Here is a 27,621-nt window from a genome sequence, read left to right on the forward strand (position 1 = left end):
TGACAGTATGCTGCCTTCCAAGAGTGCTCACTGAGATAATAGCCTTTGTTCCTACAGGCAGCATCACTGATGTAAAATAGATCTGGACAAAGGGCCCACACACTATGCCATAAATAAGGATGAGAGGATCAGCCCTGAAGCTACCCTTCAGGCTAAAATGTCCATGGAGTTACAGAGATGTGTACAAGGCATGAAAATTAAAAGTAGACTCCAACTTATGTGCTTCTGCAAAGTCTGATAAACAAGTGTAAGTAGTTTCTTTTTTTTTTTACCTCTTTAACGCCATATCTGTAATGAATATTGATAGCATACTACTAATTATTGTAGAATCATAGAATCATGGAATGGTTTCGGTTGGAAGGGACCTTTAAGATCATCTAAGATCCAACCCTCTTGCTATAGGCAGGGACACCTCCCCCTAGATCAGGTTGCTCAAAGCTTCATCCAGCCTGGCCTATCATGAATCAGTTTATATATGTTTGGGTTGTTTTTGTTGTTATTGTTGTTGTTTTATGCTTAAAACTACAGCTTGGTACAGGCCTTTTGAAAGGTCAGCAAAGTTTTAGAAGGGACCAGGGTCTAAGCAAAACACTTGAGTAATGGCTTGCACCAGGCAGGACATGATCACTTAAAGGAAGATTTCAATAGAGAACCAAGAAGAGCCATTTGATCTTTTCTTTACATAACTGTTATGATCTTTGTTATCTGTAAGGGGGTGGAATGGTACTGCAACACTTCATTATTAATGGATTTCTCAAAAAAATCAGCGTGCATGACATCTATGTTTCAACTTCTCTTGCCTGAAGAAGAGGCAATGGAATCTCCTGCTGCCCTCAGTTTATCTCTCATCCTGATGTTTTGCTTACCTACTACATAAACTAACATAGATTCTTTGATAATTCTACACAATATTTAGATCCATGCTACAACAATGATTTAGATCCTCAAACTTCTGTCAGGATACATGTGTAGAAGAGAGGCCTCACAGACACTAAACTCTTCACCATCATCTACTGTGTCAACAGTATTTCATCATTTCCTTTCTGACAAGACACGTGAATAAACTTGCTATTTAGATTTGCTCATGAACCTTTGGATTAATAGCTGTACATTATGCATTCATTCATTATCTGCCAGATGAGAGTTATATCAGAATAGATTAAAGTGTCTTTAAGAAATTGACTTGAAAACAGGAATAATCATGGGAGCAGTACTGGGAAACCATTTTCTTCTGTTTCCAGAAAACATGTCCTGTTTTGTATAGGTAAAGGGAAAAAGCGTGAAATGGTGTAAAGCCAAGCATTTATGATACAATTTTATTAAAAGAGAATGCATAATATGTAGGTCATAAAAAGAATTTTAAAAAGACATTTGTGAAAATGAATTTTTTCATCATCTTACACCTACATGAAAAAATATGCTTTACTTGATTGGATCTGAAAACTTAAATTCCTCCTCTTTCCACATTTCCTTTTAACTGCGGTGTTATTTTTCTTTTATGAGGCCAAATGCATCAGGATATCAGATATGAATGAAATATTTTATCTTACACATGCTATGGAATAAAGGTGAGAGTAGGCTCCAGCCATTGTGAGGGCAATTAAGTCTTACAGGAATCAAAGGGAAAGAGCAGGAAAACATTCCTTTGCTACAGTTTATATGGCAAAAATTCTCACCTACAAGATTTGTGAATAAACACCACAAAGGCCATTAATGGGCAGAGAAGGCAGCACAGGAATCCTAAAATGCAGCAAAATTAATGCATAGCGAGTTGTTAAGGATAGAAGAATCAAAAAAAACAAAAAAAAAGCATTGTGACTTTTTGTGAGAGACCATTCCACCAAGTGAAACTAAATACAACTCCCCCTCTCCAAGATCATAAAATGGAAAGGCTAGTAAATGGACACACTAGGACTGCTCTAAAAGTAATGCCTCCCGTTTTATTATTTTGACCCACAGCATCAGAGGCAGGTGTTGGTGATACGGCAGTAAATACTGAACCTTCCCACCAATACTCTGTTACATTTTGTTGCTTGTATGACTAGATGGTGACTGAGGGGTAGTCTGACAGTTGTGGAAGTGTGTATGAAGCAAAGGTGTGTCACTAATTTCCTCCTTGTAGAGAACATTTCACCCACTGATATTCAACACTTGCTGAACATTATGGAGACCAACCAGTTGATGTGAGCACAATGAGACAGTGGGTGGTGCATTTCAGCACTGGAAACAATGACACGAAAGACAACCCCCATTCTGGACAGCCATGCACAGCTGTCACTCTTCAAAACAAAAAGCGTCTTGATAAGGTAATCCACATGACTTGGCTAGTGGTGGTGACTTATATTGAAAAATAGTGTTTTGTATTTGAGAGCTGTCTCTGTACAATAGTGTTATGTGCTCTATGTGTCTGCTGAAGTTCCCATGAAAATAAACAGGACTCATTAATTTCAGAGCAACCTATTTATTTTAAGCTAGTTGGGCAAGCTTGTATTGGCAAGGTGTCTGTGTCATGAGGAAGGCTGAACCTGTGATACACAGTGAGGTTCCTGACTTGTGTAGAATTTTATTGAGTGTGGAGAGAACATTCCTTGCATGGTCCTAAATAGACCTGACATTTGCAATTCAATTGACTAAAATGTTGAAACAAATAATGTTACATTCAATTGTCCATTAAGTATTTTAGAAGTTTTAGGATGAGCATGCTTCCTGATCAATATAAACAGTCAGTAATGGAGTACTTAAGCAGACCTTCATTTGAAGTTGTAAATTCTTTGTTTCAGTGTCAGCCAGTCACAGAGATACATGCAATATTCATCCTTCTGAACTACATTTCAAAGAGGCTCCTACATCAGATTATAGATGGGTAACATTTTTAAGACCTATTTTAATGTCATAAATTGTCATTTTGTCATAATTCTCATAAATGCTTCTTTTACTGGTGATAGTAAAGCGCTGTAGATGTGGATGAAATTTACAATACTGTAAATGTAGGAAAGATAGGGGAAGTTTTACAGAGATAGTCAGTGGGTCTTTTAGAGATGGATGTGCTTCCTGTGGAAGGGGTGGAGGGTGAAACCTCATTTTTCAGTTGTCCATCTACACATTGGACAACTTTATCTGCAACCAGCAAAGACAAATGTAAAAATTCACTCAGAGACTGTCTGCTATCCATTGGCTGATGAAATATATTACTGATGGTCTCTTATAACTGTTTTACTTGGAAGAGAGTTAACATCTGATATTTATTGATATTCTGAAAGGATGGAGTTGCTATTAAAGCACTGCATTGAGCTCCATGTTTAAATTCCCAGCTGCATCACTGACTTTCTGTGTCTTGTGAACAAGTAGCCCAAGAACCATTATCTGGGAAACTGACTAAATTTAATCTTTTTCCCTAGTGTAGATAGAGAAAAAAAATTGGCATAAGGTCTTGACAAAATACAATTGATGAAATCTGATGGGATTAAATCATGTAAGCTACCCTATGTGCAAACCACAACACAGTTAAAGCTGAGTTTAAATCAGGTTAGGTTGATATTTAAAAGGCCTTATCCAGGTCAAACTCGGAAATAAGGCCTATTCTTCTTATACTTAAAAAATAATGAAAAAAAAAAATTAAAAAAATCCAAGAATAGAGTTTGGCAAATGAGCGTGCACTTTAAAAAAAAGAAACATGAAGTATTTTAATGCCCATACAAAGCATTACATTATAATTTCCCTCACTGAAGTCATAGAATCATAGAATAACTATGAATGGCAACTCCACCACCTCCCTGGGCAACATCTTCCACTGCCAGACTACTCTTTCTGAGAAGAAACTTTTCCTAATGTCCAACCTGAACCTTCCCTGGTGCAACTTAAGGCCATTATATCTCATCCTATCGTTAGCCGAGATGAGTCAGAGCAAGTGAAAAAAGCACCCAAGGTAAATATCAATATCTATCAACTTTCAAACAAAGTGTTTTATTTCCTTTTATTCTTCAGAATATTTGCAAGGTTATTACTACTAGTCAAAATAAATTTTATTTAATGCCTTAGTGAAATATGGTTTTAGAATAAGAAACATAGAAGTAGCACTTGGAAAACATCAGGACCAAATGATTTAATAATTCAGAAAGAATAACTGTTTCACAAACACCTTCAATCAAACATAAATACCAATTCTCTGCAAAAATATAGTTCACCTAAGAATTACCCTCTCCCTGCAGTCTTCAGCAGATTTATGCCCGGCTGCAAATAGAAAGCTCTGCATGGCATAGCAGGTGGCTTCAGGGTCCCTATGAGTTTCCCATACAAGGAAGAGGGGACAGTGAGGCAAATAAGTTCTAGAGAGGTCCTGTGGTTTAGGATAAATTTAGCACAAGCCGTCCCTGCCCATATACCTCTATATACTTGTATCTGCATGTGTATGAATGTGTGTATTTGAGCACACACATGTATCTATACAAAATGAACTCATATTTGCACACACAAGTGCTATTGCTTTATCTATACATGCAGCCAAGAGCATGAGAGAAGAACGTAGTGCCAGAAAACCTAGTGATATCTGAGAATAAAGTCCCATGTACTACGAATAGACAAAGCAGAAGTGTGAGTTTCCATGGTAAATTACATTAATGAAAAATGCTTCATTTCTGAGCTGTACCACATGAGAGCAATTGTAGTGGAAGTAACAATGAGATATGTAGGTGATAATATTCTTCCTCCTCAGTGTAGAAGAATGGGAGGAACGTATCCCTGTTGTGCAGTAAATGCCAATAGGTGCATCCAAAGTGTTTATTGTTCTGAAGCCCTCAGGAAATTTAGGTTAAAACTAATGCCAATTTTTCTATTGGACCATTCAGTTAAATGAATGTTGGTTATAACACAGAAATGAAGCAACGCAAGGCCATTTTAAATTTAAATATATTTTCGCAAGTAGAGCAAGGACTGCCACATTATTCTCTCAGTAGGGTGTGTGCTTCTGTATCAGTTAGCATCTGTTCTTTGCAATTCCTCCAGTCAGAATACAATGATTTAGTAAATATGCAAAAAGCCATTCTTCTGCAAATTATCATTTTTCCTGGGGTGTTTGTTTCTAGTTCATATACAGTAGATGGCACTGGTGGAATAAGAAGCCATGGTACATGGCAGACTGTAGAAGGTCTACAGCCTGCAGCACTTCCACCACCTTTCAGTCAAGATAAACCATCACCTTGTTTTTCTGTTCTCTCATCTTTCTTTTGAGCAGGACCAAAAGGAACTGTAAGCGTATGACAATTTTTATTCTCCTTGCTCACAGAACAACAGAATGTTTGAGGTTGGAAGGAGCCTCTGGAGACTGTCTAATCCAATGCTCCAAAGAGCAGGGTCAATTAGGACAGGATGCTCAGCGCCATGTCAGTCAGATTTTGAACATCTACAAGAGTAGAGACTCCACAGCCTTTCTGGGCAAGCTACTCCTGTGTTTTCTTATGTTTAAATGAAAATGTTTCTATTTTAATTCATGTACTTTATCTTTGCATTGTCACTGGGCACCACTAAAACAAGCCTGGCTTTCTCTTCACATTCTCCCTTCAGGAACTTACATACATTGATGAGAACTCACCTCAGCTTTCTCTCACAAGGCTGTGCATCTTCTGGTCTCTTAGCTACTCCCTTTCATGTAAATGCTCCAGACTCACTCCTACTGAAAAGAAGGGAAGGATCTCTTACGTACTGGTCTCTTAACTATTCCCTCAGTCTATCAAGATCCCTCTGAATGTTAATACAGCTGTCAAATCCAACAACAAATCCTCCAGTTTTTCTATCATCTGCAAATTTGTCTAGGCTTCTGTCTGTCCCTCTACTCAGACCATCAATGAAGATGTCAAAAAGTATTGGCACTGGTATTGGTGGTAGTATACTATTGGCCTCAAGGTAGACTTTGTGCAGCAGACCATGGGACTTGGAGACTGACATTTAAGCCACATTTCAAACCACCTTATTACTGAGGGCACTGTTCAGACACTGACAGGCATGGGGCATGAACTACCTCTCTAAGAAGACTGTTCCTATGTTTCAATTGCACGCAGTATTCAAGGTGAAGCCACACCAGTGCTAAATAAAGTAGAAGAATCACCTCTTTTGTTTGTGTGGCTATGCTTTGTTTACTGCAATCCAAAATTCAGCTGGGTCTTTGGCTGCCAGGACATGTTACTGGCCTATGTTGGGTTGCTGTCAACCAGTACCCTTAGGTCCTTTTCTGCTGAGCAGTTCTCCAGCCATTCAGTTCCCAGTCTCTACTTGTACTCAGTATTGGAGACCTCCTAGATTACTTACCCTCTGCTGTTGTGCCCTCTCAGCACCACAGTTAGGTATGAAGTAAAGAAAAAAGGCTGTTTCTCTGTTTTTCTCATTTCATCAGACCAGAAACACAAAATAGTTACTAAAGCAATTCCAAGGGAGGATTCAGATATTTTCACACTAGTGACAGATTGCTTGGACAATCATACGTACTTGAAAGAAATGTGAGGAATGTTTTAGAAGGAACCTCCTACTGCAGCTTCAGGATGGTCGTGATTTTTCAGGCAAGCACATTGGCTTTCTTAAGATGACATTTGTTTTGACATCACTGCTCTTATAATTGCTACCACTGATCAAATGTTACAGAGACAATGATACAAAAATCAAGGAAAAGTACTTTGATTGAAATCCAAGCTGACTACGGAGTAAAAAGAAATTGTCCAACGCCCTGACAAGGCTATAGACATTTAAGTTACAGAAACAGAAGGAGGAACATGGATGAATAATTCCCAGTAAGTTCACTTTGAATTCAGAGGGCCCTCTTTGATGTGAACAAAGCAAGCTGGAGATCTCAAATTTGATTGAATTTAATTCATTCATTGAAAACTGTTACTCCAGGAGATGAGGTAAATTCCCAGAGCTGTTATTCCCAGTGGCTGTGAGATTAGCCACTGCTGCGCTCACTCTGGGCATAAAATTCTGGTTCTGCATTTTCTAGCTTTTATTAACATTTCAAATATTACAACCCAACAGATTTGTTTTTATTCCAGTTTCAGCCATAATAACAGTATTTAAAAAGTGAAGGCAAATGGAACCTTTTTCTTCTAAGTACACTTTAAAAGCATTTTGATAGAAGAAGATCTTAAACAAGTTACAGCTTTCTATTCTGACTCACCATGCGTGAATAAAAGAACAGAGCCAGAGAGATTTCACAGCTACTCGGATAAAACGTGGTTGTGATTGTCAAGTGTGGTTAAGAGTGAGAAGTTGTACAATCAGCCTAGGAAAGGGCAAAAAGAAACTAACTCATTAAATTCCTGTCAAAGTAAGGCACTCTTCTGTACTGATGGACAGATGGTATCGCTAATATTTATACCGATACTTTAATACTTCTTACCTTTCACCATACACGGGCCACACCAGCTTGGAATAATTTCCATTTGGATTCACACACGATGCACAATTGGCAGATCTGAGAAGTCATTCTTAGGTATTTATTCTCCCCTGGACTTTGGGATAGCACAGTATCACCTTCTACCGCGTTACATGTCACTGTGTTGAGCAAAAAAGTGGGCAGCCTACTGTCTTCCCTAATACTCTGGTGCCAAGTAACACATGTATGGTTTCCACAAACACCATTTTGGTAGTTAATTGATGAGCATCTGCTGCCCACAGCCAGGAACAGCCTGGCTTCCCATGCAGATGAAGGCTGCTCTTGCCTTCACCTTCTTCTAAAAGTCCAGCTCCCTCTTCCAACTTGAGGCCTATAGCTTAGAGCAATTTATAGCAACTACCACAGAAAAGATGACAGCAAGGCAATTGTGGTCAGTGTGGCAGCTGTAAAATGAAAAATGAGTTTCCACTGGACTTCTCCAGTGCTTTAGTCTATTTTTCTGGAAAGAGCTCAAATTTTTCAGAATCCCTGGGACTAGCTTGTTTTGCAAAAGGCCTGATAGGAGAAACAAAGCATGTCAAAAATTCTACCTAAGCTGAGAAGCTGATGAGTTTTAAAAAGGAAAGAAAATGGCAAATGACAATGGAGGAAAAAAGAAACAGAAGGAATTTAACTGGACGTGTATTGTAACATAACACAAAGGGTAGGTAGCATCTCTGAAATCTGGTGCAACAGTGTCAGGAATTAAGTGAAGCTAAAAGGAACAATAAATTGTCATTAAATATAATCTGATCAGATTTTCAGAATGATAGCTGGCCGCCATCCAACGCATTCACACAGAGCTACAGAATCCCCTCCTCCTCACAACCAAAACACACAGTAGGGATGTTTGGTGATACAGATGAGAAGTGAGAAAAAGAAGGAAAATAGCTTGGGGTATTCTAAATTCATCTTCAGTATATGTACCCAACAGAGATGAGCATGAATCATCAGTCAGGAAACCACATAAATGATCATCCTTCCCATGCTGGTTTTGTTTCATTTGCTTTTAAATCCGTTGAAGTATTGTTTGGTTTTGTTTTATTTCAAACACCAGAGCCACCATCATCTGTAAGCTCACTTCTTGGGTTACATTCAGCCTTTGCAATTCTCTGTAATGCAAGTCTTATGAAGAAAGTCGTTCTTTGTTCACACTCATAAATCATCATACAACAAAATCATTGCCTGCAGGTGAGTGACTAAAAAAATCTAGTTCTGACACTGAAAAGGTTATGAAAAAGAATAGGGTACTAAAATGTTCTGCTTAAAAAAACAGAGCCTGATATGGAAAAAGAAAAGGTTAGCTTCCTCCCAATTAACTCCTGGGGCACAGAATGCTTATCAGTTTGAATCTGATGCTTCATGTCAACACTCTCTGAAGTAAAATAGGATTCACCTCCTCTGATACCAGGAAGGAGAGTTTTACAAAGGAGCTGAGATTCAGATGTCTGCACTTTTTCCTCTATGCACCATACAGAGTAGGATGCCATGTCTGAGCATTGCAGAGTGTTCACCATTTGCTGTTAGCTGAACTCACACCAGGACTGAGCTTCTGGTTATTGGACTCCTGCAATTCAGAAGTGTTGGGACATCCTGAGAGCTCATTTATTTTAAGCACTGCAGTATTCAACACTCCTATTGTTATCCCAACCTAACCACAAAATTTAAAAGTGAATTCCAAAATGCTGCGGTCCATATGCTATGAATGGAAAATGAATGTGGATTATAGGAGCATTGCAAATACTTATTCACTGAGTGGAGCAATGTTTGAGTTGTGCAATGAGGAAAGGCAAGCAAGGGTTGGGAAATTTTGCAGAGCTTATGTTCCGGATGCAGGAACTTCTGATCTGAAGTGGGTTCAGAGGCAAAGAACACCTGCATCGAAGTACCTAGGTTACATACATGGAATATCTTATCTATTATATCTGCATCTTAGTGACGTTGTCCGGTTATGTCCAGTGGGGAGAAATAAGCTTTCCCAGAAAGAGATTAATTTGGCTGTTTTTAAGAATCTGTCTTGCTATGAAACATAACGGACCATATCCTTCAGGTTTCTAAAGACGATTTCTAGACAACTATTCAGAGAGCAACTTCTGTATTGTACAGTCTGCTTTTCATCAGATGACTGTAATTGATTAGTCAGTTTGAAAAGATGGCCATTAGAGAAGTTGCCCAGCTTCAGGAATAGTTTAGTTACTTCCACGTTTAGATGAACAAGAAACCTGAATTTCATTCTTCCCACAACCTACAGATTTGAAACTGCCTATTAGCAGAAGGGATCTTCAACTCCTCTCTTCTTACGACAGGTAGGCCACTTTTCAAGCAAGAAGAAAGGAGTGACCAAATGGCAATGCAACCCAGTGGGAATCACAGTCAACTGGAATCCTCTCAGGACTTCCAAGAGTGAAGCAATCATTATTACAAAAATAGCAACAAAACTTAAAGCCAAACCTAGGTCCCCTATTTCTTCATCAAAGACTCAAAGTAAGTTTCTTGATGGACTCCTAGGACACACGTTTGACCTCATTGAGTCCTGCATTCTCTGTTGCTCATGAAAAATGAAGAGTGTCTTTCTAATACCCAGATGATTAAGTTCTACTCTGGTTGGGATATGTATTCCTCAGGCACACAGGCAGCCATGTCACTGTACAAAAATAAGGTCTTTCTATGCTGCCTCTATCTGATGATTTTAAATACAGTAATACTGATTGCTAAAATGTTAGGTACAACCAGAAAATATTTAAAAGGACTGCAGTCTTTAGTTAACTCAGACTGTAACTCCAGCCCAGGCACTACTAAAGTGAGGCCGTACAAAGACACCCAGGTAGTGGATGAGTTCTTAAGTGCTCAGTTCAACCACAGTAGCATTACTTTTATGTACAGACACTAACTTTAGGCACATAAATCTTTTTCAGTTGAAAACTGAAAGGATTTTTTGCTTTTCAGGCCAGCAGGTAATTGAACATGTTTGTTGTGGTTTTTTGTAATGTTTCTATTAACGTGAACATTTATGTTCTTTGAAAACTGAGGTTCTTCCCTCAGTGCCATATTTATACTTTGTTGTTTCATTTCATTCCCATTATTCTTTCCTTAAGATTATCTAATTTTTACCATATAACATCCAAATTCTCTTCTGCCTGGCTCTACACTGGATATTATTACTTCAGTCCTACTTCTCTTGCTGAAGTTGCTAAAGAAAACACTAAAATCCACTTCAAGACTAATCCATGAAGAATGTTTTTAGTAGTCACTTTCAATCTATTTCTTTTTCTTTAACATTGTCCATTGCCCCCTTCACTTTAAACTGTTCCCTAGCTACCTGAAAATTTGCACATCTCTCTGATCAGTGAGCATCCTATGGGCATCATTTCACATACCCTATTTGAAAATTAGTCTGTCTCAGTCAAATTACTCCCATTTTACTTCAGCATCTTTTCAGTGGTCATTTAAAGCTGAGCCACTCACCCCTGGCTAACTTTGCAGTCCATGGAGAGAAATAAGCACTTATAGGTGTGATTCATCTGATCCATTTTAGACATCAACTTTAGGATAGGATGAATCATATCCTAAAATTAACTATTTTTTGGCACTGCTAAAAAGAGAGCCCGGGGTGACTGTTTCAGAAATAGGTGTTTCTAGAGCAGAAAAATGCTTTTGGTTGGATTAATCCCACCATCCATAACCAAATAAATTAGATATTTCATAGATCTCTGCTTTATAAAACCTTTTACCCAAAAAGTGAATCCAGTCAGTCCAATATAAACTTCCCTTGGCCAAACATGTTGCAGTATATCCAATTTTCCATTACCTTTCTGCCATAAATTATTCTTTCCACTGTAAACTGATCTTGCATACTGCTGATACTAGACCAGTAAGTGTGTTGTTGCTGAGTATTTTCGCCGTGAGTAAAATAACCTCCTGTGTTATACTTCAGTCTGCAAAGTAATTATTCTTATTTTCTATGCATTCATTCTGAACTTAACAATTTTTATTTTGTATTAAATGTTTATTTATTATGTAATTATGTATCATTTAACATATAGTTTTACTAATCTTCCTGTCTTTGCTCTTACTTTTCCATCTTCCACTTAGGTGCTGGGTATTTTAAAAGTTAAACCCAAACAATGCCATAAGTTTGGAATGCAAGCATTTCATTACTAACTAAGCTTTGAAAGGATGCACCATTCATATGTAACTCCTCAATTGTATGCCTTTTGAATAAAAATTAAACTAACCATTACAGGCAATAAACACAGCTAAGCATTAATTTGATGTTCAGTGAGTGGCAGCAGTTATCAAAATCTGTAAACATGAAAAGGAGGGGACTGAGAATTACTGAACAGTACATGACCCCAGAGCAGTGAGCAATCTTCTCTTCCTGACTCCTCTTTGATACGAAGACTCTTTGCAAAACGACACACTAGAGCATCTCTCTGCTGCTTAGTAAATTACTTTCAAATTGACTTTATTAATGTCGAATAGGAGCATATTGTATCATTATTAACAACCCATTATGAATGTGTAAATATCGCTAGATTGCCATATTTATTGGAATAATAAACTGTGAACATTTAGCATAACATTAGAATCATTAATACAAGACTATAGTAGGGAGCTTTTTTTCATATTCTAAGCAGACAAGAAGCATGCATAATTCATACTTTGCAGCTGGGAACAGCAGTCTAGATTGCAGAAAGATGTCTTAAATGTATTTTTACTAACAACAGAAACATTTTTCAGCTGATCTAAAGTAATTGCTGAGAGGAAAGCTGAAGAGGCCGTCATCGTGAAATGTAATGGTAAATGGAAAATCATGACAGAAAATGTCCTAAGAAACAGTTTTCATCTGTATTTGATTCATATTCACTGAAGATCTGATTCAAACCTCAATTCAAAGATGGCTGAAAAGCTCCTGCTGAAACCAATGGATCTTGAAACATTGCTGGAGTGGAAGGATAAGATTGCTGAAATTAGAGGTTCAGTCTTCATGTGAAAGTAAACATCCAAGATCTTGTATGCAACTGGTGCTAAAATGAAAGATGAGATTGAACTGTGAATCTCATTTAGACGTGGGGATCTTTTGAATCATTTTCCCTGTTCAATCGCTCTCAATGGTTCTCAGGGCTCTGGGTCTCTACTGTGATCCAGAAGCACTTCAGAGGGCAGGTACAAAGTACCTTTGGAGGCTTCTGTAAACTCACCAATAAATTGTAATACATGCATCAAAGCCTAATACCCTAAATACTACATGTTAAAAAATACAAGTAGTATTTTAATAATATGTGGGTAAAAGTTACATAAAGGAAATCAGATGACGAGAAAACACTGGTGGTAAGAATGTTCATGTGCTCAATGTGTTGAGGCCTCTTTATGAGCAAAAAAAGAGAAGAAAACTCATCTATAAACATAACTCTAGCCTCATGTAAGAGTGAGATGGTTTTATATTATCAGTAGATTCACATGTCTACCTTACATAGAGTAATATAATGTAATATTGTATATTAAACTGATTTTTTATCAGTTAAAATATTAAAAGAAGAATAACGCTCTACAGCATTACTTCACTGTTACTGAATCGGTGTTCAATGATCTGTTTTCCAGCCCAGTTCTTCCAAAACCTTCTGTAAATTTTTATCTTTAAGCTTCAGAAAATTAACTAAGAGTTCTTCTTCAGTAGGTTGGTGAACTAATAATAATATGCTGAATAAATATACATTTTGAATACTAACATTTTTTCTCTCCTTTTAACTTCTTTTCTCCATTATTATTGTCATAATTACAGATAAGGCACCTCATGAAGATATAAATTCTTAGTGCACTATCTGTATTGCATTAATCTTTACGTGCTTCTTGTACCATGTATTTAAGATTTTGACTATTAATACTAAGTTACTCCACTACACTGAGAAGTCTGTGCTGGAGGCTGGCTCCTGGAACTCTTTTTGCCTAAGAGAATTGCATTCCCAAGAACTGATATGTGATTCCTAGCATCTAAGGAGACAACAGACAATGTCAGGTCAGGATTCAGCAGCTATTAATATGAGCCTCTAAAATAAGTCCTATAATTTGGGATCTAGACATGTCTATTTTTCTCCCCCTTGCTTGTAGAGAAACCTGAAATGAGTAGTTGAGTTGTAAATAAAGAGCTGTGTACATTCAGTTTGATTGAACCCCATATCAAGTGAAGGAAATTTACTGCTGTTTGTTATCTGATGGTCTTCCTGGAAGGGGTGATAAAAATGTCATTCAAAACTCTACTCCATATCTTCAGGAGTAATTCTGTCAGAGAGGAAAAGGAATGAACAGGACGCTTTGTGCACTACAAGATTTCGCAGTTCTACCAGTATATCTCTATCACTATTTCCAGAATGACACTGATTGCCATGAGAAATAGTAAATTATGAGAAGGATAACATTTTTAAGAAGGACCTTCCGAAGGGAGTGCAATCTTTGCACACTAAAAGAGGTACTCTCTCTACACAGTCTGCCTAGAGTCTGTATCTTGAACTTGAGAGCAAGAATTGAAGCAATATCAGACAGTTGTCTGTTAGACGAAGAGTTTGTGTAGTGGTTAAACAAACCAACTGTTATGTCTGTAATGCCGTGTAAGAAAAACACTTCTGAGCGTGTATGTATTCTGTCTCTCATCCATTTCCTGTACATGTAATAGCTTCCTAGTTCCATGTGGCCCTTTTTGGGACAGATATGCTCTGCTCTGCTCAGGTATGCTTATCAAGTGAATGTTTGAAAAAATTTAGCCTTCTGAATGATCTGAAGGGCATGTACATCTGAGCTCATACTGACAGAACAGTTTGCATGACTAACAAGCTCGGGTTCGAACATTTGCCCTAAAGTCACTGGTTTCCCTCAGCACACCATGTAGATGTATTTAGAAGTGGTCTTGGAAACAAACAGCTCTTGGAAATGCTAAGCCCCAGCAGTGTTCACACAGCTAAGAGAAAATTCCTAGCCTTTTTAGGAGTTTTGTTTTAGCTCTAAATCAAGACCAAACTTTAAGGAGGGCAACCACAAACTTGCAGCTTAATCTCCTCTGTAAGCTTAAAAAAATTCAGCAGTATGACTTGCTTAGTATCACGCTATATGCTTGAGAGTCAGCAACATAAATGTATCTGAACATTCATATAGAAGACAAAGTGTGGTACACCATGTGTTTTATTCTACCTGCAGACTGCATCAAACAAAACTTTCGTTAACGTTTGTATTGTTCTTTATAGAAATGAAACTGACATTGCCTGCATTCAGCCTCCCTTAGTGGTTGCACCAAGTGCAATAGGAGATATCCTGCCTCCTGGGCAGTTTTTATGTGCAGTTTTACTATTTATGATCCCCACACTATGATGGAGGAGTCCCTGTTCTACTTACACGAGCAAATAGAATTCTGCTGTTAAACTGGTACAACCCCATAACACTTCTGTAGCCATATCCACAAAACGATAATGAAAGCCTTTACCAGGATACACAGATGAGACTTTTGCAGTAGATGTATACTGAGCTCATACAGAATATCAAAACCCATCTTGTGGAAGCTGTCTTGTTTTAGCAACAGCCTATGTGGATGGTAAAGGTGCTTTATTGTTCCTCATTACATCTTCAGAAGTCAGCCACAGATTGCTTGTTACTTGCTTGGTAATAAAAACACCCTTATGACAGCAAATGAAGAATCTGGTGTTCCAGATGCTCCATGCATGGTATCTTCTAGCAAAGAGTCTGGGCTCATTGCAGATGGGTTTGATGGTGTATCTGTGATGGCTTTCATGCAGCATTACTGAAGAGAACTGATGAAAAGCAACACAGATCAGTGTGAAGGACGCGGCAGGCACTTCAACACAAAAGATAGTATGAATGCAGCTGTAAATACAATTTTACCTAACTGTGCTCCCTGCCACCACCTAGTGGGTGGCCGAACATCTTGTTTATCCCTACGAATTACTGGGCTGCCTTCTGGGAGAAGCCACAAAAATACTTTGCATATGTATTATAGTTAAATGTATTTGTCAAAATTAGAATCACTGTTAAATTATGTCAATGTCTGTGAAATATATTCACAGTTAAACATTACATCACTTTGTGTTTAGTTTATCAAGCTGTCTTTGAAAACGTGGACCTACTGAAATCCCATAGGAATGTATACATTCATCTGTTTTCAGATGGAGCAGGATTTGCTTCAACTTTGACTTTTATTTTATAGCATGCTTTGTATACATCAAACGTATGTATATTCATATGAGTATAGGGAGGCTGGGAATGGAGAAAGAGAGAAGCCAACTCATGATGCCTTACTCAAATTTATTTCAGAACTCCTGGTTTTTCATATACTTCTACATAGTTTCCCCACAGCCCTTCAAGATTTACACTGAACTGAAAGCTTATCAAGACAGGACAAAAATGGATGCAGACTTAAGACTACGTTTACTGCAAAACTGATTTTAACCATCTGACAGCCACTATCCACCAAAAAACACTGTTTCTACTGCAGAAGATCTTCAGCTGGGTCTGGCAATACAGAATAAATCACCTGTATCAAATCCTGTCCTGCCTAAATCACAGTCAGTGTTGTGGTGGTCACTGAGTTCTGAAAGATGCACAGAACTTACACTCCAGCAATGAAGAAGAAGCTTAAAATCTCTGATGTCTAAAAATCAAAGCCACAAAAGCTGTAGTACATGATATGAACACAGCAGAAAGAAACAATAAGGCCAGTGCTTAAACAGAATTTACTTATCAGGAGGTAGTTAAAACACTTCTTTTATTCCTCTTCAAGATGTTTCCAGAGATCATATTTTGAGCAGTCATTACAGTCCCTCACTCCTTAATTTAAGTACAGAGATGCATAAACATACATACACACAAACATGTGTATGCATCTGTGTGCAAGTGTTTGCATAAATATATCTATACACAGGCACATACATATTTAAACTTCATCTGCTGCCACCTGCTTTTCCTATTTAGCACTCTGAGCTGCTTGCTGTGAATTACACACCTGGAGTACTGTTCCACTCTGATAAGCTTCACCCTCTCCCCTTCTTTTCAGCTTTGTGGAAGAGGTACAGGTAAGGATTACCCTGTTCATGTCATGCATTAATATATCTTTATAGCAATGAATTCTGATTATTTTCCAGTGGTTTGTTTTGGGGGCTTTTTTTTTTATGTGTATAATCTTTACTGATTTTGCTTGAGTAATATGGGGCTTAGTCAGAACAATAAACCTGATGCAGAAAATAGCAAGCTGGGTTCAGAAACTGGAACATTGTTTTCATCATCAGTTGTTTTATCTTTCCTGTAGTCCCTAAGCATAAAATCCAAGAGGTGTTTTCGTATAAACCTTATAGCCATGAGCTTATGAAAAAAATGGTAATTCTCACCCTCCTCTATGGCATACTCACATCAGAGAGGTAATTAACTTTAAGGGATAAAAGAAAGATGGTAAATCTGCATTTAAATAGTATATTTAAATACTGCTTAAATCTCCCAAATCTAAGCACAGATTCCTTACCCATCCCCATTCATAGTGATAAGGATTTGCTCAAGTATTCCAATTGACCTTGATAGTCTTTCTCCAGTGAGTACATACCATCATCAGCTTAAGTGGTCCTCAGGGGCCCCATAGGAGAGTACTTTTCTACTTTTCTTGCTAACTTATGACTTAATTGCTAGCAACACACACTATAAAATAATACTGAGTCAATTAACAGAAATTACACTTTAGATTGATTAGGAACAAAAAGAAATGGGGGGGGGGGGAAGGCAGTAATATATGATCCACTACAATTTTTAACATACGAAAGCAAGGTCTTCTGCTTCCACAACCTGAGAATCTTCAACAAAGATGAAGCTATTGTTCACACCTAAAGACACTGGCAGTTTGGAAGCTCTAGATTTTCCTTGAATCAAAACTTGTGTGACAGTGAGAACCTGGGGAAGAGCCTAGAATGACTAACTGGTACTTAATTCTAGAAGCCTAATAAATGTAGTTCCATTGGCCTCTACCTGTAGCCAGGGATGCTGTACAGGGGAATATAGAGCAAAAGGAATGTTAGGCATTATGAAAACCTTTCCTACATGCTTCTTTTTTCATTTCTCATTATACAACCAAGATCATAATTTCCAAGGAGTAATGCCGTACTGATAAAAATCAAGCTGAGACTGGAGAGTTTATTGCTTATCTTTTTTTGTTGATGTAATGCTGTGCAAGGTTAACTCATGCAAATATTACCAGGTTCATTGCCCGAGAAAAGAAAATCCCTTTTTCAACATTATTGAGTGTATAGCAGCATGGGAAAACACTAGTATAACAGTATCAATATGTGTTGATCTATACAGCCTTAGCTATCATTTTCTATCTAACATTTTCTGTCTATCAACCAGGAGAATTGTGTCATGCAGCCTCCTAAAGATGATTTCAGATTTTGCTTTTTTTCTCAGTGTTTCTCGTTTTAATATTCAAGATGGATAAATACTTTTAACAATTTTTACCTTGTATGAATAGATTTTAGCTTAATATTTAAAGGATTTGATGCTGATTACGATACAACATTCCAGAACAAGATTTGGTGAACCTGAACACAAAATTACGGTTCGTAAAGGAATTGTAAAAGCAATGGCATGAGCATAAGTGAGACGCACCAAAAAAACCCACAAAAGTTATTATTGCAGTTGAGAGTTATTAATCTTTTGCTAAGTGTTTATGGAGCAATAACTACACTAAAGCAAATATTTAAAAATTCATGTTATAGAACAATTCATATTAGAATTATTGCCTTTTTTAATTATTGCCTTGGGTCTTAGTTTTTAATTCTTCTACTTTTTCCCTTTCCATTCTGCTAAATAGAGGGCATGTCACTCTTATTTGCTTTTTAGTACATTATTTGTTGACTACTGCCCAGTATTTCAGATGTGATATGCTAATAAAATACATACATATATTTTACTATTGACATATTTTAAAAATTTATATGCAGAATTTGGAGTTCTAATATCAGTTCTCACTAAATCCAGAATTTAAGGAGAGCCATAAAGCTGAACTACTATGTTAACTTTTTTTGTGTATCTCAAACAGGTTTAGCAGACTTTTATCAACCAAGCGCTTTCTCTGAATTTATTTCCATTGTTAGTGAGCATCACGATAGCCTTCACGATTATCCTTTCAGGCTAATTTGCTCCTTCAGTAGTGGTTGTTTGTTAATGCTACACAGCCATATTTTTTGACATCTCTCTATTGTGTTATACCAAGCTATAATTTAGCCAAGAAGTCTAGGATTGCATCCTTTTGACACACCAGACAGTTTACATTCAAGCCAAGGGACATGGCATTACCTAGGCTTGATCCTGTGAAATGCAGCAAACTTTCATACAGACAGCTGATACCTTGGAAAATGGATTCAAAACTCACTGCTTCTGGGAGGGGGAGGGAAACACTTTAGGAGATAACGTGGATGTCTGTAGATACTAGTGAAGGCTACAGTGCTGATCTTTCTTACTGAAATGTTGGTTTTCTTGTATATGATTGTTACTGATGCAGTCAACAGACAATAAAGCACTTGGCACCTCTCAGAAATGAGACCTCAGAAGATAAAGAAAAAGCACGTATATGCTTAAAACGCACACTGATTGTCAAAGTTTCTTTAAAGCTACATACATCTCTATTAAATTGAAACAACTAATGCCTGGACTACAATAAAGCATGGATGCCACTATATCTGTGAGAAATTTCCTTCACATTTTTTACTTGCTTGGAAGAGAGTAAATACAAAAGAAATGAGTAGAAAGGTTCTCCAAGATGCAGTCAAGAAATCTCCTATGTCTATGTAGTGTGCCTGAAGGCTTCTACAGCAGGTTCAAAGGGACAAACGCTGAAAATCTCCCTTTATATTTGCCTCAGGGAGTGGGATTAGAGTACATTTTTTCATATTTTTACTTATAGCCTGCAAACTGCACTTCTTTCTTTTTCTTCTTTTTGTCTTTTCGTCATTTTTTTAACATTAATTAAGCTATCTTCGATGTTTTGAAAAAAAAAAAGTATGAAAGAATGGAGGTAACATTTTTTTCTCTTTTTTCTGCAGTTAATCTAACTGAATGATTACAAGCGATGCTTATTATTAGGCAGATCTTGATTTGCAATGCACTGAGCCATCTATCTTTTGCTGCGGTTACAAGAACAACCTGCTATGGGTAAGCCAACATATGATCCTATGGGGCATCAACTCTTCTGCTGTCACCGCTTGCATACATGTTGCTATTCTGCCGTACCCTGGGGTAGATGCAAGCAAGTTTACCCTTCAGTGAAGTTATTTTCCCTTTATTATCCTGTTGCAGAATCTATCACAGCCCAACAATTCCACAATTGATTTGCTGGCAGCTGAGCCCTGGGGCTTGGAATGTAAATAAGACTCAGAATAAAAGTGATGTGCACTGCAGCAGTCGACAGTGAGTGCAGGTACTTCATCAATTGACCTGATTTCTGGAAAATGTGCTTGCAACCTTGAAACTTGCTTGCAATTACAATCTTTGCAATAAAATATTAGTCTCCATGGTAATGAGAAGTGCCTTCCTAACATATTTAGAAATAATTTAAAAAATAATAATAATAATAAAAAATAAAAAAATAAATGAGGAGATGACAATATCTCTGAGGAAAATGAAATTTTCAGTATCATTTCACAGTTGGACAGCTTCCTGCAGACTTGTCAACAGATTAGTAGCTTTCTGCCCATTTTATACATGGAAAAACAGAGTAATTAATAACCCTCAGGCCTTCCTTGCAAGAAGGAGATTTAATGAGCTCTGTAGCAGTATTGGAGCAGAAGGGCATAAATGGTTTTTTCATGTCCATGCAGAAGAACAGCACCGATGGAAGGGTGGTCCTGCCTTACTCTTTACAGGGTCTGTTAAATGTCATTAACCAAATGCTGCTCTATTAGTTTAAATGTGGCAAAATTTGGGCAGAAAAATAATCTCTTTGAGCAGAGATTCCACCTTTCTCACATCATGGCACAACGTCTGTCACAACAGGAATCTGATCCACAGGCCCTATCTTACAGGAAAAGAAATATGAGTTATTGCCCAGTTGTCAGCAAAAGAAAAAGAAAATACATAGTAGTCTCTGTACAAACCTATGTGCTCAGCAGACCAAATATCTCTCAGACTGACTTCTGCATAAGGGGCTGTTTTAGGAGCTACATGAATTGGCTAAAGCTAGTTGTGAAATACCTTTCTGAATAATTCCCCCACAGGAAACAATCAAAATAATGGACAAATATCTTCCAGGCCAGGAACAACAGAACAGAAGTCAGAGAGGGGAGAGAGATGAGAACTATCCTTTCCTCCCCAGTCAGACATCCAGAGAGAACCACAGCATTCAGAGACTATGGCAGACTGCCCAGAGTGTTCATTCCAATTCTACTCCACAGTGGTTAAAAAACCTTCCAGATGTTAGCTGGTTTGCTGAAAAATTCAGGCTTGTTTCTGCTGAAATAGAGTTCTCTTGGACAGATAGCAGAAGTTTTTCCAAGACCTCAGTATTACAAGAAGGAGAATGCAATATTATAATCAGCCCTGTAGATTCCTGTTTCTTGCTCTTGATGTTTAATTGCTGTGCAACCAAGGATAAGCAACTTTATCTCTTTATTCCTCTGTTTCTTCACCAATACAGGGAGAAGCTTTTCTATGCCACTTTAAGATGCGGGGAAAAATGAAGGAGGGAAAGAAAGAAGGAACTACTTCACTATTTCTTTTTAGATGTCTTATTACTCACCACCACCTTGTGCAAGAAATGAAAGCAAAATGTTATTTACAAATTACAGCTGGAAATTGTCTAAAAGTAGCCAGTGTAGCTACACTGCACAATAACTCACACATCTCAAATTTCTCAGTGCTTTCCTGGGTGCACACTAAAACTTAGATACCAGTGTCTGATCTCATGCTTACATACATACCTGTCTGTGAAACAAAATGACTTTAGCTAAGACTACCAGTTTCATTTCACGAATAGAAGAAACAAGTAAAGTTTAAAATTGTTTCTGCATTTGATGGTGTTGTTGCTACCTGATAACTCAGTCTATAGTCTGATCTTGACTAATATCTACTGGTTAGATGATGATGCTCAACATTTCTGCCTGAAACAGCACTGCAGTTGTAAGGTCTTTTAATTGATTTATGAATTATGAACAGGATTCATCTCTTTTCACTTCTCTCTGTTCTTCATTATGTTACATGGTGATTCACTGCATATATTTCCCAAGAGGTCTCTCATCATTTTTAGGGCTAGCTTTAAAGATCATTTTTTACACCTACATTTTATATATAGGTCCTGGTCACGGTGTTCTTTACATGTGGTTGAACTCTCCAGATTTCATGGAACCCATTGTTAGATAAGTAGGTCTGTGAAAAGGAATAAAAGACAAGGCTGGACCCGTAGCTGAAATGCTAAATATAGTTGGAAAGGGAACCTTTACGCTGAAAAATGTACAGACCCCAACTCATTGTTTCATTGTACCTCATATTATCATTTTGTATCACTCGATACAAAATATCATCTTCTGACTTACTTACCATATTCAGATCTCATATTTCACTTAGGCGAATGGCTATGACTTCGTGAGTGCAGAAATAAGATCCAATTTGTTAATATTATGTGATAAATCGAAAGGCAAATAAATGTCTTGGTTCTCTGATCACGGCTTCAAATGCTTTTCAAGAAAATCTATTTTAAATGCTTTCTCTTTTCCCACTACAATATTATTTCCTTAATCTTCTAATGTATTACAGTACAATTTTGTGTAGTATACAATACAGTTCCGAATGATTTAACCATAAGATAAACAGAAGTCTTTAAAAGCTCCTACTTATACGTATATATAAACATTCACATATTTATATAAACATAGATTAAAATACTATTAAATTGGAAGGTAAAAATGATGAATTACATATTGCTTCGACAGAACAGAGATGCTTGCACAGACATTGACTGGGACAATACATTTACATTTACAATTTCATTGTAAAACTCAGAAATATTCTTAAATCGTATAATGCCAGCACATACAATCAGCCCTACTAGGTTTCCAGTCTTTTTCTCATACGGCTTGAAATAATTTCAGAAAGGAAATTTGAGTACCTTTGAAAGTGATTTAAGAGTTCCACTTTCCATTTAAATTGTCTTTTTTATCTTCTGCTTCTTTGTGTCAAGCATTGACAGTTACTTTTATTTCAATGTCTGGCAAAGAGATGGTGGAGGGGGAAAAAATGTATCCCAGGTAAGTGAAAACTTTGTATTTTCTCTAACATGACAACAGTCAAGGCAGATGTAAAGGGAGAAGTAGCTTAAGGCTTAACGCTGAAGGAGTTGGAGTAACTGCATCGGTACAGTGGTTGATTATCAATATGCAGTTGTTTATTTTAGCTATGAAGCTAAAAGGTGTCTTGTATCATTTCTGAATAACTGCAGATTCTATGGTTCAGAGAGCAATAGAGTGACAGAATCTTTGTTATTCACAAGTTTTTGACCTGCTACAACATTGCCAGTTTATACTGACAAGAAGGCATTTCACAACCACACCCAGGGCTGAGCATACTTCTCTTTCAGGATTAACAACTACTAGTAATAATAAACATTTGTTATCTATCTACACATGATGAAATATACATTTTAATGCAAGACGCCAAGCCATAATCCTTCACGTTCACCCTAAACATTATATGAATGGATCCACCCATTTTCATCCACTGAGCGAGGATATTTCCAGAGCAGCAGGGCTGAAGTGTCCAACACTTGACTGAAATCCTGGGTTCTTAGGAACAAAAAAATGATGGGATTGGCTTGTTAGCCTTCTTCTGGAGACTTTAGCAAAGGGCAGTAGCACCAACTGGAGAATGTAGAGTTCTCATATGTTTTATAGAAATCATAATGGCTGTGTAAAGGGTAGCAACCTGACAGATACTTTCACCAAGAGACCCAGCTATTATGCTTTCTGTGTAGTGGCTGTATAGCCAGGAAGTCTGGGCGGACCATTCATAGCTCTAGTCAGTCTTAGAATAGACTGAATCTGGAACAGGTGGCAAGAAATAAAGTGAGGAATAGAGTTGTTTCTTAATGAAGATGACTGACATGGGGCATGACAGGAACTGCAGTTATTAAAGCAAGGAGCTGTAGGAGTATGAGACAAATCCCTGTAAAACAAGCCTGCATTCACTCCATATAAGACAACAGTCTTATAATTTCTGCTTCATTTGTGTTTTGATTTTACCTTTTATGGTTAAACAAGGCTGCAGCTATAACAGGCATATGAGCTTTCCTGTGTATTCAAATGTACATATACACATGCAAATCCACCTATCTATATAATTAAATGCAAAATAAGCTACCTAAGACTTTCTGCTACTTAAAATGCCTTGTAGCATAATAAATACGTGAGACACAACTTGCCCGGAGAAAGACATCATTGAATTACATTTAAAAAATAGCTAGCACATTTGCATATAATGTTTGTGCGTGTCCCATCCATCCAGGAGTAGATTATCTCCTGTTAAGAGCAACTGTGCTCAATGGAGACACCCACACTCATGAAGGCATAATCCAATGGGGGTGGATTTAGCAGCAACGAAGATGCAGCTTTTTAAATGCTGCTGTGGTAAGGACTGATGTTCTTTTAAGGCTTCTGAAATATTTTGGCTGAATCCCTGAACTGCCAGATTGACTGACATTCTATTCGCATCTGCAAAGTCACTGCAATACTTGCAAATGCTTATCCTTTGAAATATGTCTCTTGCACACTCCTTTCTTACAAAAGGATGATTGGCCTATGTGCAAATCTGCACTGGCAGGCTTCTGAAAGTAAGGATGCAATTGCCACTTAGGTAGATCAGTGTAGCATAGTGAGAAAACTGCAATGCGAGTAGATAGATGTGTTGCATTTAGGAACTGCTTTAAAATGAAATGCCATAATAACTCTCAAAAGAAACAGACTGGAGATAAATTATGCAAGTGTAGCTGATTTGAATCTGATTTTGAGGGAACTGGGGAACAGGTATTAGCTCTGGGTTTCTTCAGATTGAAACAGAAGGTCATAAAAAGAGTAAAATAATTTTTAAAATAATGAATAGATTTATTTCAAAATTAAAGAAAGGGAAGGAAGGATTTCTACATGCGTTGTCAATGACGTAAGGAAACATTAATCAGTATTGTACTGACATGAGGTGATGAAAGATTTATATCATCTGTTAACCTGGCTGTGTGGGTTAGATAAATTTCCCCAGAACTGATGATATCAGCAGACATACATTGAGCAAATGAAGTTCCAGTTATAAAATATAGATTAGGGATGTGAGGATGTGTAAGAAATGTGAGCAAAGGAGCTAGTAAGATGAGTATCTGATGTGAATGGGCCATTAGTAGAAATAAATACATTAGCAAACAAGAAAATGTCAAAGCCTCTGCAGAACAAAATGTAACGTGGAAACGTGAAAATAAGTCACAGAATCACAGAATTGTAGGGGTTGGAAGGGACCTCCAGAGATCATCGAGTCCAACCCCCCTGCCAAAGCAGGTTCCCTACACCACGTCACACAGGTAGGCGTCCAGGTGGGTCTTAAATATCTCCAGAGAAGGAGACTCCACCACCTCCCTGGGCAGCGTGTTCCAGTGCTCAAGTCAACTGATGTAGGTCTAGCAATTGCCATAGCAAGGTTGAGGTAAGCATCAACCTTGATTCACAGAATCCTGCATATATTTGCATGCGCTTAAACTAAAAGCGATTCCTACATATGTGCAACTTTAAGTATGAACTGGAGTTTAGTTAACCGAAATTTATAGAAGATAGAAGAATAAATAAATGCTATTCACGTTTGCTTTATTTAGTATCCTAAGTGAGGGTGTTCTTTTCTTTCTCTAAACCCCTCTCTTCCAAATAATGGTATTTCCATTAGTAAAGGGCTCGTGGTTTAAAATGTTAATAAATACTGTCATCAAAACAAGATTGCTGGATCTGGAAAAACTGGGAAGGCAGTTGACAAGAATTTAAATTGCTAATGCTTTCTGTGCATTAGTTTGGGGGGTCTTAAGTTGGATCAGTAAAGAAATGTGACAGTGAGGAACCAGCTCTTCCTTATCATGACTAAACAGTGTGTCAAACCAGCTGTCTCTGGTAGTGATATCAATCTCACTGCTTTTGATTTTAGGGGTAGAAAACCCAGAAGAGGACAAAGTCTTTTTCAACCGCAAGGCACAACTGGCTGTTTGTCAGCTCATGGTCTTTATATATTTATTTAAGCTTTAGTGACAAAGGCACCAGAAGTTTCTGTGAGCTCTGACTGGCGGACAACATGCTTGTCACCTATTTTCTACCACTTCCCCATCCAGAAGCACCTCAGGTGCTTGGTGGTAGCTACGGAAGAAGCCTGTGTTAGAGACTAGCGTCTTAAAAGTGAGGATTTCGTGTATATTTAAATAACATCCTAGCCTGGAAATTGTGCTGGCTCAGCTGAGCTGCCCGCACGGCAGCAGCAGATATGTGACAGCAGGTGTAAAGCAGCCGACTATGGGTGACAGCCCAGCCCTCCCAGAGCAGCATTTTCACCCGGGAGATAACCTTGATGATTTGACACTTGATCGTGCAAATACCTCAAAAAACTCTGTTCCAAATTATACCCCCCTCCCTGCCCGGTTCTCAGCCAGCATTTCACATCCTACTTCAATACGTAAAGGCTTTATTGTTTTCAGGACAGCTTCCGCCTGACGTTCGGTCGTACATCTCAGTACTTCATCACCACACTTTCTCTCACAAGACATCCACGAACAAAGCGCAACCCACAAAGCCTTTTCCTCCGGCTTCCTTACGGCTTGTGCTCACCGGGACCCCCCTCTCACACAGCGATAGGAAGCAGCACTGAAGGAAGGTTTGTATGGAATTACAGAGGGCGGGGGGCACACACTGAGGGCCTCACACCGACCCCACTCGCAACCGCGATCGCTCTGCCCGCTCCGCTCCCTCAGCTCAGCCCGGCCCGCCTCGCGTCACGCCGCGCCGCCAATGGGCGGGGAGGGGGAGGCGGGGAGAAGGAGGGGTGGGCCGGCTGCGAGCCCAATGGGCTGCGGGGATGTTTCCCGGAGGCGAAGCGGCGGCTCCTCCCTCGGCGGCCGCTCCGGCTGGGGCTCGCCGGCCGGAGAGTTTCGCACCCGGCGGGGAGATGCCGCGCGGGCTCCTTCTCCTCGCAGGTAACGTCGAGCGCGGTCCCCGATCCCCATGGTGGGCTGCGGGTTGGAGGCGGAGCTCGGAGCTGCTCCGGACGAGGTGGCTGTGGGGACACCCCTGCATAAAAGCGGAGCAGGGCCGCCGCCAAACTTCCCCGCCTCGTTGTGCGGGGGGAACCGTGTCGCTCATCCCCTTCTACTTCTTCCACCACCCCCCACCCCCAGCCGCTCGGGCGATTGCTGTGGCCGGAGGTGCAGAGCTGGTAAACAGAGCAGGGAAACTTTCTGGGTGAGGAGAACGCTGAGGAACTGGAGCTCTTTAACTGCTCCTTGTTGAGCCGAGGAGCTGCGTTCTCTCTCGGGTTGCGCAGCCCCGCGTTCCTGTGAGCATAGGAGCGCTGCTGCGGGATTCTCAGTGCGTGAGGGGCCGCTGGGCGGCGGGGAGCCGTGCCCGGCTTTGTGCTGCTGGGAGCGCTGGGGCTGGAGTCCGGAAAGCTGAGACCGAGCTCCCTCGTGTGCTGCTCGTGTTTGGAGTTACAAACTTCACGCACTGCTCAGCTTTTGCTATAGTTTTTCCATCTGCAGGCTCGCCACTGCCATTTATAGCAGCGCTCACTGTGCTGTGGGAGTGCCGGAGATGCAGAGGCAGAACTGCTGTCCGGGCACGGCCGGGATTGGGGGTAACAGGAGAGACCCTGCTGTGCAAAGATGGTTTGTGGGTAACCTGCCAGTGATGTGCGATTGCCTGGCCTTTCCATTTACCTCAGCAGCCAAATGCCTATGAACATAGCTCTGGGCAGCCTGCGCTGGTGGTTGGTGAACCTGCACATAGAAGGGCAGTTGAAACTAGATGGTCGTTGTGGTCCTTTTTAACCCAGGCCATTCTGTGATTCTATGATTCTATGATTGCAGGTGGAATGAAGCCTGTTCTGTGCCTGACATATGCAGAATGACCCAATGAGTGCCTCTTTGAGTCTTAATTGTGCAATACCTG

At 38.9% G+C, this 27,621-nt stretch overlaps 1 protein-coding gene and 1 long non-coding RNA gene across 5 annotated transcripts in view; both read left to right on the forward strand.

Annotated features, from left to right (window-relative positions):
• Window positions 1-97: 97 nt before the first annotated feature.
• LOC107307975 (uncharacterized) lies at window positions 98-22,110 on the forward strand. 4 transcript variants are annotated; one of them, XR_001552582.3, is made up of 6 exons: window positions 107-247; window positions 2,781-2,863; window positions 16,391-16,491; window positions 19,501-19,609; window positions 19,754-19,874; window positions 21,090-22,110. It is a non-coding gene; the product is annotated as an uncharacterized LOC107307975 (long non-coding RNA). The 4 variants fall into 4 exon arrangements; XR_014941934.1 differs by lacking the exon at window positions 2,781-2,863 and adding an exon at window positions 9,724-9,901 and having other exon boundaries at window positions 139-247; XR_001552583.3 differs by lacking the exon at window positions 2,781-2,863.
• A 4,432-nt stretch (window positions 22,111-26,542) lies between these two features.
• TMTC4 (transmembrane O-mannosyltransferase targeting cadherins 4) overlaps window positions 26,543-27,621 on the forward strand; it is a 51,559-nt gene continuing 50,480 nt past the window's right edge. Inside the window, exon 1 of the mRNA XM_015851500.2 lies at window positions 26,543-26,651. The gene's annotated coding sequence lies outside the window, so the exon portion shown is untranslated. The remainder of the gene's footprint in view (window positions 26,652-27,621) is intronic.

The sequence above is a fragment of the Coturnix japonica genome, chromosome 1 (assembly GCF_054131305.1).
Source record: "Coturnix japonica strain WE chromosome 1, WE-NBRP24, whole genome shotgun sequence".
Lineage (NCBI taxonomy): Eukaryota > Metazoa > Chordata > Aves > Galliformes > Phasianidae > Coturnix > Coturnix japonica.